Genomic DNA, 9,382 nt, shown 5'->3' on the forward strand with positions numbered 1-9,382 from the left:
TGTGCTATCATTCTGGTTCAATGCCTCACTCACAAAATTCTACAAGCCAAATTCCAAAACTGCCACAAGGAAAAAAGAAAATATGTATATTATAAAGATGCACATTCTCCTGAGTATTATTTTATCCATGTTTCACAAACTTAAAAAAAATTACTTAAAATATATGTTTTGCAGTACAGTAATCTCACCAAAAAAGCCTTTAATATAAAAGAGGGAATGTATCAGGAACACTATTAAGAGGAGTTTTGAAGTTGTAAAACAAATATTAAATAAAAGACGCTAATTACAATGCTCAGTAAGTTTTATTTGTCAAAAGGAAATTAGAATTTAATATAGTTAAGCCAAATTTGCTTACACACGTTAATTTGTTGAATAATTGATATTCATTTTGTTGCACTATTTGGCAACATAGTTGATAATCATCACAGTATAGCACACCAGCCTGAACTGCCACTGTCAGCTGGCCTATTTCCCTGGTAGCGCCAATTGTTTGGATTTAACTGATTAGCATGATTGTCAAGATCACTCTTAGTCCCATAACCATGGTAACCAGAAAGGCGACCTGGAAAAAATAAATAAAAAAAGAAAATAGTACATGCTAAATCAACAACTTGCATGCCAGCTAATACATAATAATAACACCACCAATTAAAACAAGTACAGTTGCTGGGCGGAAATTGATAGGAGTGAAGAAAGCCTTCAGAAAACAATTAATTCATACTTTCTTCAATTACAGGCAGTTAATTTACAGGAACACATTTTTTTAGAGAGCTGAATTTAAGCCAAATAATACTTGTACAGACACTGCATGCATTACCAACAAACATTTTGAAAATTACAACTTCTAAGGAGGTTATAGAACATGTAATGTCACTAAAATGTAGAATTATGATTATGATTATGATTGTGCTTCTTGTAGAGCATTGAGACCCTGTACAGACATAATAGGATTGATCTTGAACTGTCTTTGCAATCAGTCAATGATCTGGGCCATTAGTTCCCCTGACAGACACAAACAGGCTGTCATTAACACCCACCTACAAAACTGCAGGTAAGCAAATAACTTCTAATTACAGATCTATATTATTCCTTCCAGTTTTTTCAGAAATATTTGAGAAAGTGACCTATAATAGAATATTGAACCATTCAACTGAACAAAGCTTGTTAATCGCCCCTCAGTTTGGCTTTCGTAGAGGATTCCGCCCACAGAAACCAATACAAGATCTCACAAATAACATACTAGCAGAGGTGAACAACAAAAATTATCCTGCTGATATATTGTTGCCTTGCCAAAGCATTTGATTGTCCAGTCACAAAATTCTACTTAGCAAACTGAAGTGTTAAGGCACTAATAGCATTCCCCTTGCATGGACGGAATTTTACCTCCATATCAGAATGCAGATGGTCTCATTTACACACTGCATCTCAGACATGAAAATAACCTCACAATGGAGGAATATAGCATATGGAGTGTCACTAAGATCTGTACTGCACTCACTCATTTCTAGCCAATGTAAATGATTTTCCAGTTACTGAAGTGCTCAACTCAACCCTTGCAGCCAAAGTTCAGATCATAGCTGAACAGGTTCACAAGTGGTTAACAGTCAATTGTTTAAGACTTAATCTCAGAATCACCTTCTAGCATGAGTACACATTAATAGCCATACAATGAATGAATCACTATGTGTTTTTTTTTGTATCTAAGGACAAAGTTGTTGGCTTGTTCTGCACATTTTTCACTCCTTGTTGTCTTATGAAACAACCCTCTGGGGCAGCACACGTAAATTAAATAAAGTTTTTTTCCCATAAAAGCAAGCATTAAGAATACTGCGTAAAATATGTCTATGGTTCTTGTAATTCTTAACCTCACTTCCTAATACATTTACTTCTTAATGGTTTTTGTTGCTGATAATGAAAACCAGTTTCAAATGACATGTGATGTACTACATACTCTGGTGGTAAGACATTGAACAAGCTCCAATTTAATATAAAGCAAGAAATTGAGAATTAATACCAACTCAAAAGAAAAATAAAAGCACATTTCATTAGCTCTTCTTTCTACAAATTCTATAAATAACTAGATTCAGTGAGGAGAAATTTCTGGTAGCTACCTAGCAAGCAGCAGTGTTTGCTATGAAGTTGTATGACACATAATAATAGTCTAAAAGTTAATTAAAAATTAAATTACCTGTTCCATAGACAAAATTTACAATAAACATTATGATGTGGAACGTGTCTACAGCACAAACTTAAAACACTTATATACAACTAAATAAAAAAAAAAATTATATTGCTGCAAGCTGGGCATCTACAGTTTTTATGACTAATTACCTCTAACCTTATATTGTCCATGTTGATTGTTGTAAGGAACTGCAACTGTTTACGACAATAAAAGCTAAAGCGAAATAATTACCTGCATCAGTCACTCTCTTTATAACATCACATGATGCATATAGAGAGTTTACCCTCACATCTTCAGGTGGAACAATGATACTGTGTTCACAATTCTTAGCTGGATGCAGCCAGTTGTTTGTGATTTCGTTTTGAAACTGTTTCAGTGCACAGAAACCTGCGTTTCATCATAAATACACATTTTTAACTTTTCTCGTGTGTTACTCATTCGTGATGTGTTAAAAAAAAGTTAAAATTTGTATTTATGAGGAATCACAGGGTTAAGTGCACTGGAACAGGTTCAAAATGGAAGCACAATGAACAACTGGCTGCCTCCAGCATGCAAATATGGAACACAATATCATTGTTCCAGCTAGAGACGAGATAGTGAGCTTTCAAAACACGCAGTGGGTTGAAATAAAAAGAGTGACTAACATAGATAACTCTTATTTGAACTTTTATTAGCAATTACCTCCACTCAAGAATCCCTCTATGGTATAGAACGGCTTCTTATGGAGAAAGTTCTTTAATTGACATTTGAAAATATTTCTGTTATCTGTCAACAACTTATTTATTTATTTATTTATTTATTTACAGAGAGACTGTCAGGGAGTCTTATAGCTGTGCCAGAGTTAGATTCATTAAAGGTTAATACAGATCATTTTCCCCCACTAGTGTCATTCTTGTGAATATCTTTGTTACTCCAGAACTTCGATGGACTGTTGATAACAAATTTAATACATGAATAAACATGCAGTAAGGCTGTGGTTAACATTCCCAGCTATTCAAAAAGTTAGCTACAAATGTACATATGCAAACTCAGTACATAATTCTAATTACCTTCTTTTGTGCAATGAATACTTTTTGACTAAGTGAAGAGTAACCAGAGAATGTTACCCCACAAGACATCAGTGAATAAATACAGTAAACGCAAAATATAACAACTTACTAACTTCTACATCTCAAAATTGGCCATTATTGTAATATAAAACTTTTTATGTATAGATGTAAAAAGAGATCTTTGAAAAATGCACTTGCAGTCCAGTAAATATTAAGCTGTTAATACCATATAAACAACAGCCACATAGTGGCACTGATGAGACAGCAGCTGTTTTCTATTATTATTATTATTATTATTATTATTATTATTATTATTATTATTATTATTATTATTATTATTTCCATGTCAAGTTCCATAGGACTAAATTGAGAAGCAAATCTCCAAGATCATGGAACATGTCAGTACATCAAATTACAACATAAAAGTAAAAACAGATAAAAATTAAATGTTTATGAACATGAAAAAAGTCAATCCACAAGTTTAAGTAAATCCAATCAACAATACAACAAGAATCAGCTTACTTTTTCCAAGGAACTCCTTGACAGAATAGAAGGAGTGACCCATTATGAAACTCTTCAGTTTCGATTGCGTGGATTACTGCTATGATTTATGAATTCGAGTGATAGCGTATTGAAAATGGATGCAGCAGTATACCACACACCTTTCTGCAGAGGAGTTCAGTATGTCGGATCCAAATGCAGGTTTGATTTCTGCCGAGTATTAACTGAGTGGAAGCTGCTTATTCTTGGGAATAAGATAATATTGTTAACAAGAAGTGACAGTAATGAATATATATATATACACTGAGAGGCCAATACCAAAATACCCAGACACGTGAACAGAGGTCAACAAGAGGTTCACGAACTTACACCAATTATTGCCCGAACCACCCGTTTCTGAGGCAAAAATATCCTTTTAGAATGGGAAGAGTTAACCCGAAATATAATACCATATGACATAACCAAACGAAATAAGAAAAGTAGACTAATTTTTGTGTTGAACAATCACTCACTTCAGATACCGTTCGAATAGTAGAGATGGCAGCATTAAATCTTTGAACAAGATCCTGAATGTGGGCTTTCCATAACAGTTTACTATCTATATGAACACCTAGAAATTTGAACTAATTCTAAGAAATTAAAATGTCAGATTTTGTTGAATTTCGTCGTCGTCGTCGTCTTCAGTCTGGAGACTGGTTTGATGCAGCTCTCCATGCTACTCTATCCTCTGCAAACTGCTTCATCTCCCAGTACCTATTGCAACCTACATCCTTCTACACCTCCATCTACATCCATACTCCGCAAGCCACCTGACGGTTTGTGGCGGAGGGTACTTTGAGTACTTCTATCAGCTCTCCCTTCTATTCCAGTCTCGTATTATTTGTGGAAAGAAAGATAGTTGGTATGCCTCTGTGTGGGCTCTAATCTCTCTTATTTTATCCTCATGGTCTCTTCACGAGATATACATAGGAGGGAGCAATACACTGCCTGACTCCTTGGTGAAGGTATGTTCTCAAAACTTCCAACAAAAGCCCATACCAAGCTACTGAGCGTCTCTCCTGCAAAGTCTTCCACTGTTTATCTATCATCTCCGTAATGCTTCGCGATTACTAAATGATCCTGTAATGAAGCGCACTGCTCTCCGTTGGATCTTCTCTATCTCGGCAGCTACGAGTGTCTTACTGGAACATTGCGGTCGTGAAGTGGGCCCGAGGCAGTGCCAGGTAAGTTTTGCAGTTTGACAATTTATGGATTTGTAGTTTTAGCTTGATGATGCCCATTATAGACAAACAGTAGTTATTGTTATTCTGAAGAAGGTTGGGTTATCCCGACTGAAACCTAGGTAAATTCTACGCAAACGGTGCAACTGTTCATTGTTAAAAATAAAATTAATATTTATACAGTTGCTGGCAAGGCTGTGAAATGTTGAAGGTATTTAATTACTTCTATACTTGGAAACATGACATCCTGTACAGGTGAGCCCTTAGTTAGAGGGACTTCCTTTAAGCAGGTATACCTATCAGCTGACTTCAGCCTAAAAAATGTGCACCTCTAACACCAACTACTATAGGAATTTTTTCATGTATGATTCCACCACCACCCACTACACTGTCACCTATATGCTTTACCAGCCTCCCCTTCCCATACCTATTGAGATGGTGGCCATTCCTGGTGAAACCTGATCTACTGATAGACCCAACTGGCACCAATGAAATGTGACCCATCCCCTCTGCCGGCAGCGCCCTCTCCAGCCCCATAGCCCCATGTCAACATGCCTCACAGCCACATTAAGATGAGGCCGATCATGACACTGAAACAGTTGCATGAAATGCACATTAGTGCCACCAGTTTTAGTAGCTATCTTCACCAGGTCACCACCTACATCATATTCCCTGTCCCTATCAAGACTGTTCCCTGCTCCACCCACTATCACTACCTGATCCTCCTTAATAAGTTCGTACATAACTCCCCTATGCTGTCAGTCAGCTGAGCCAACCCTGCACTATGCTTCACAATGCTGGTGACCTGGTACTCACTCCCAACACTTCCTGCAACTGCTGGCCCACATCTCTACTGTGCGAACTACCTGGCAACAGAACCTTCTCCTTTCTGTTAAGACTTTGCAACTAACCTAGGCCTCCTAACTGCTGAGGACTACTGCATGTTCCTTACATCTACAGTTACAAGAGACTCCTCAACTCGGACAGTTCGTCAAATCTATTGTATAAACACAAAGTATAACTGTCTGAATATCTCCCCCTCCTAGCTGCCTTCTTGCCAATGCCTGTTCCCATTCCCCACCACCCTTCACCCTTCTCAACCTATCTAGTTCCTCCTTTGCACATTGTAACTGCACCTGAAGGGCACAGATCTTACAATCCTGCTCCTCTATCAACTTATTTCTACTACAGATTCTGCATTCCCAGGAGAGGAATACAGCTTCCTTACAGATTTACTCAAATTTAGATGGCATCCATGTGACCAGCATTAATCAGTAATGTGATAGTTCATTATTTATACAGAATACATACAGAATACATACAGAATACTCATTCTTTCCTCATTTTCTGCATATTTCATTTGTGAGAATCTTCAGGACTGTAGATATAAGTCAATAATATATATGCAAGCAAAGAAAGCTTTTTAGTGTTAGAAATGTGTTTCACTATGCCCAAAACTACTAACAGAAAAATGCCAGCTCAGTGTGCTTTGCATTCAGAGCCATTTCTTGCTTAGCTGACACCGAAATAATGCTATTGTCATATTTTGCATATTTACAGTCTGTAATATCTTATGGTATAATCCTCTGGGGAAATACTGGAGGTGTTGGAAAAGCTTTCAAATCTGCAGTGAGATTAATATGTGGTGTCTCTGACAGAACACCCTGTAGGGGTCTTCTCAAGTAACACAGGTTAATTATTATTAATTATTCATAGATGATGTTTGTAGCCAAAAACATCAGACAATTTGTGACATACATAACCATGACACGAGAGAGGTGAAAAATTTTCACCAAGGCTTTGCAACTATCATTGAAGTGCATAAGGGAGATACTGCATCACGTATAAAAGTGTAAAATACGCTTCCCATCAATATAAAAAAATTAATTGCACACATGTATTCAGATCAAAATAAAATTAATTATATACAAGTATTCAAATGGAAAATAAAAACATTTCTCATAGATCACACTTTCTACAAAATAAATTAATTCTTGTGCAGTAAGGCATCCCCTTGTGAATGAACTAAGGAAAACACTCTTCACAAAAAATGAGATACTTTCACTTATGTCCTGAAGGTAAATATCTTGCCATGAATTATGACAAAAACATAAATTTATTAATTTATTTATGTCATCACGATAAAACTGCGCACTTACATTTAGTCTGCATCCATAAGTACTCAGTTGTAACTGATGCCAGTAAACTTCAGGTTATATTATATTCAACCAATGCTTGTTCTCAGGATATAGGTGAAGCAGTAAGTATATGTATAATATCTGAAATGTACGTGTAACATTGTATTCTTTCACCCAACTTGTGCTACACTACTAACACACAACTTGTACAACACATAATCGGCATCATCAAACAAAAATCCAAAATAAAAAGCTGCCTGTTTAGCATTTATTAATCAACTACGATATTATTGAACTAGGCCTCCCAATACTGTTATCGGAAATGCGGTGACACTACAGCAAACAAGAACAATGGTAACTATGGAAAACACATCACATTGTGAATGATTTCAAGACAGGTGTGCATTCACCATGAAGTGGTTCAGCATATCCTCGTAAAGTATCACGATAAAAGAATCCCTGAATCAGGAACATCACATAATTTGGAAGAGTAGCTAGCACCAAATGTTTTCAATTTTATTTCAAATTGTCTTATACATTCTGGGAACTTGAAGGCTTTTGTACCAGAGTACAGTCCACTAAGCACTTTACAAAAACATAAAATGTATGTAAAATTAAAAAGTGTGATGATATTGACTTGGCACCCTCAATCAAAAGTTATAGTTGGTCAGTGATATGATTAATAATTTTTGGAATGGAATGAATATTAATCCTTATATTTCACACTTTAGCACACATAACCTTTAGTACATAGAGGAAATGCATACTGATTACATGTAAATATATGACTACCAGATGTGTATCCTATTGTGTACATATCTCTGGCCAATTGGTATGAAATATATATTACCACTCTGATTCTGATACAAAATTTCTCATTTACTCATACACTCTCACTCACCTAGAAAATTTCAAATACTTGGTGAACAAACAACAGTTTACTCACCATGAAGCCTGTATTAACTCATGACTGTAAAATTGTATACTTTTCTACTGTTATTTCCCAAGTAAACAGGCCAAACTGGATCTGATTTCTACACTTTATTATTATCATCACTGCTGCTACTATCAGCTTCCTGTTTCACAACAGAAAATTATTTTGTCTTCCTCATCAGGTTTTCTCACGCAAATAATAGTATTATGTCCAATCTACAGGCTCCCAGATGTGTTGCAATGTACTGTTAGATTAGATTAGATTAGATTAGATTAACACTTGTTCCATAGATCATGAATACGACACTTTGTAATGATGTGGAACGTGTCAGGTTAATAAAAGATGTCTGTACAAGAAATTACATTACACAAAATATACTGTACTGAACATACTTGGCCCATTAACCATTGGTACACGTCTAGAACGGTACATTATAATCCACAGCAATAGCCTAGTGATATCAAGGATTACCGAATCGTGTATAAAAGTTCGTGTGACGAGCATATGAATTAATGTGGTGATATATATCTTTGTGATATTCAGTTACTGCAATACCTGTTCCATAACACATTTTTTTTCGTCGTATCGTGCTTCATATTATACCGCCTGATTTTGAAGGTATGTTTGCAACCTTAGTAATAAAAATTTGCCTGATAAGAGTTTAATGCTACAAATTATTTACTGTATGCTGTGTTACTGTTTCTGAGCACACCTGGTAGCATTTAAATCGCACGTTACACCCGTTGAGATGTTACCAAAAATATTAAATTCATTCACTCATAAACCTGCATCTATGTTATGTCACTCGATAAATAATGAAATCTACAAGCAGAAGACGATGTGGATAACTCATGCTTACCTGGGCCGGTCTTGTAATGATTTGGATTTAACTGGTTGGCGCGATTATCCCGAGCGGCTTTGTCCATTTTCCTGATCTTCTGCACACTCTCTTCTCCAAAATACGTCCTCGTCCAAAGTATGTCTCTCTACACAGCCGATGCTCCCTTTATATGTGGAACGACGCCACCGTGGCGCTCCCCTACAAGTCGGCAACGTATCACTTTACCTTGTACACTGATCATAAACAGACATGACATGTACGGAGTGATAATGCGTATGAAACAAAGAGATAAAAATAAAGCCAGCAGTGATAATCGTGTGATAACTGAACCAAGAAATGTAATTGTATTCTAGTGACGATCTTAATAAACCGCACGATGAAGGTTGGTCACCCTGCGCGGGGATTCCAGGATAGCCGAGAGAAACTGCCACATGAAATACTGGAACGTCTTAGCATGACAGAAACCAGTTTTCCCCCCTCGTGCATCATCAGTCTGTATTTAAAGCACCAAATAACA

General features: G+C 36.3%; 1 long non-coding RNA gene across 2 annotated transcripts; it reads right to left on the bottom strand.

The window, feature by feature from the left end:
- Nucleotides 1-472: 472 nt before the first annotated feature.
- Nucleotides 473-8,725, bottom strand: LOC126335063 (uncharacterized). Of its 2 annotated transcripts, XR_007564809.1 has the most exons (4): nucleotides 8,417-8,725; nucleotides 8,037-8,268; nucleotides 7,112-7,231; nucleotides 473-562 (listed from the first exon to the last, which is right to left on the bottom strand). It is a non-coding gene; the product is annotated as an uncharacterized LOC126335063 (long non-coding RNA). The 2 variants fall into 2 exon arrangements; XR_007564808.1 differs by lacking the exon at nucleotides 7,112-7,231 and having other exon boundaries at nucleotides 474-562; nucleotides 8,417-8,557.
- Between the last annotated feature and the right edge of the window lie 657 nt (nucleotides 8,726-9,382).

This window comes from Schistocerca gregaria, chromosome 2 (assembly GCF_023897955.1).
Source record: "Schistocerca gregaria isolate iqSchGreg1 chromosome 2, iqSchGreg1.2, whole genome shotgun sequence".
NCBI lineage: Eukaryota > Metazoa > Arthropoda > Insecta > Orthoptera > Acrididae > Schistocerca > Schistocerca gregaria.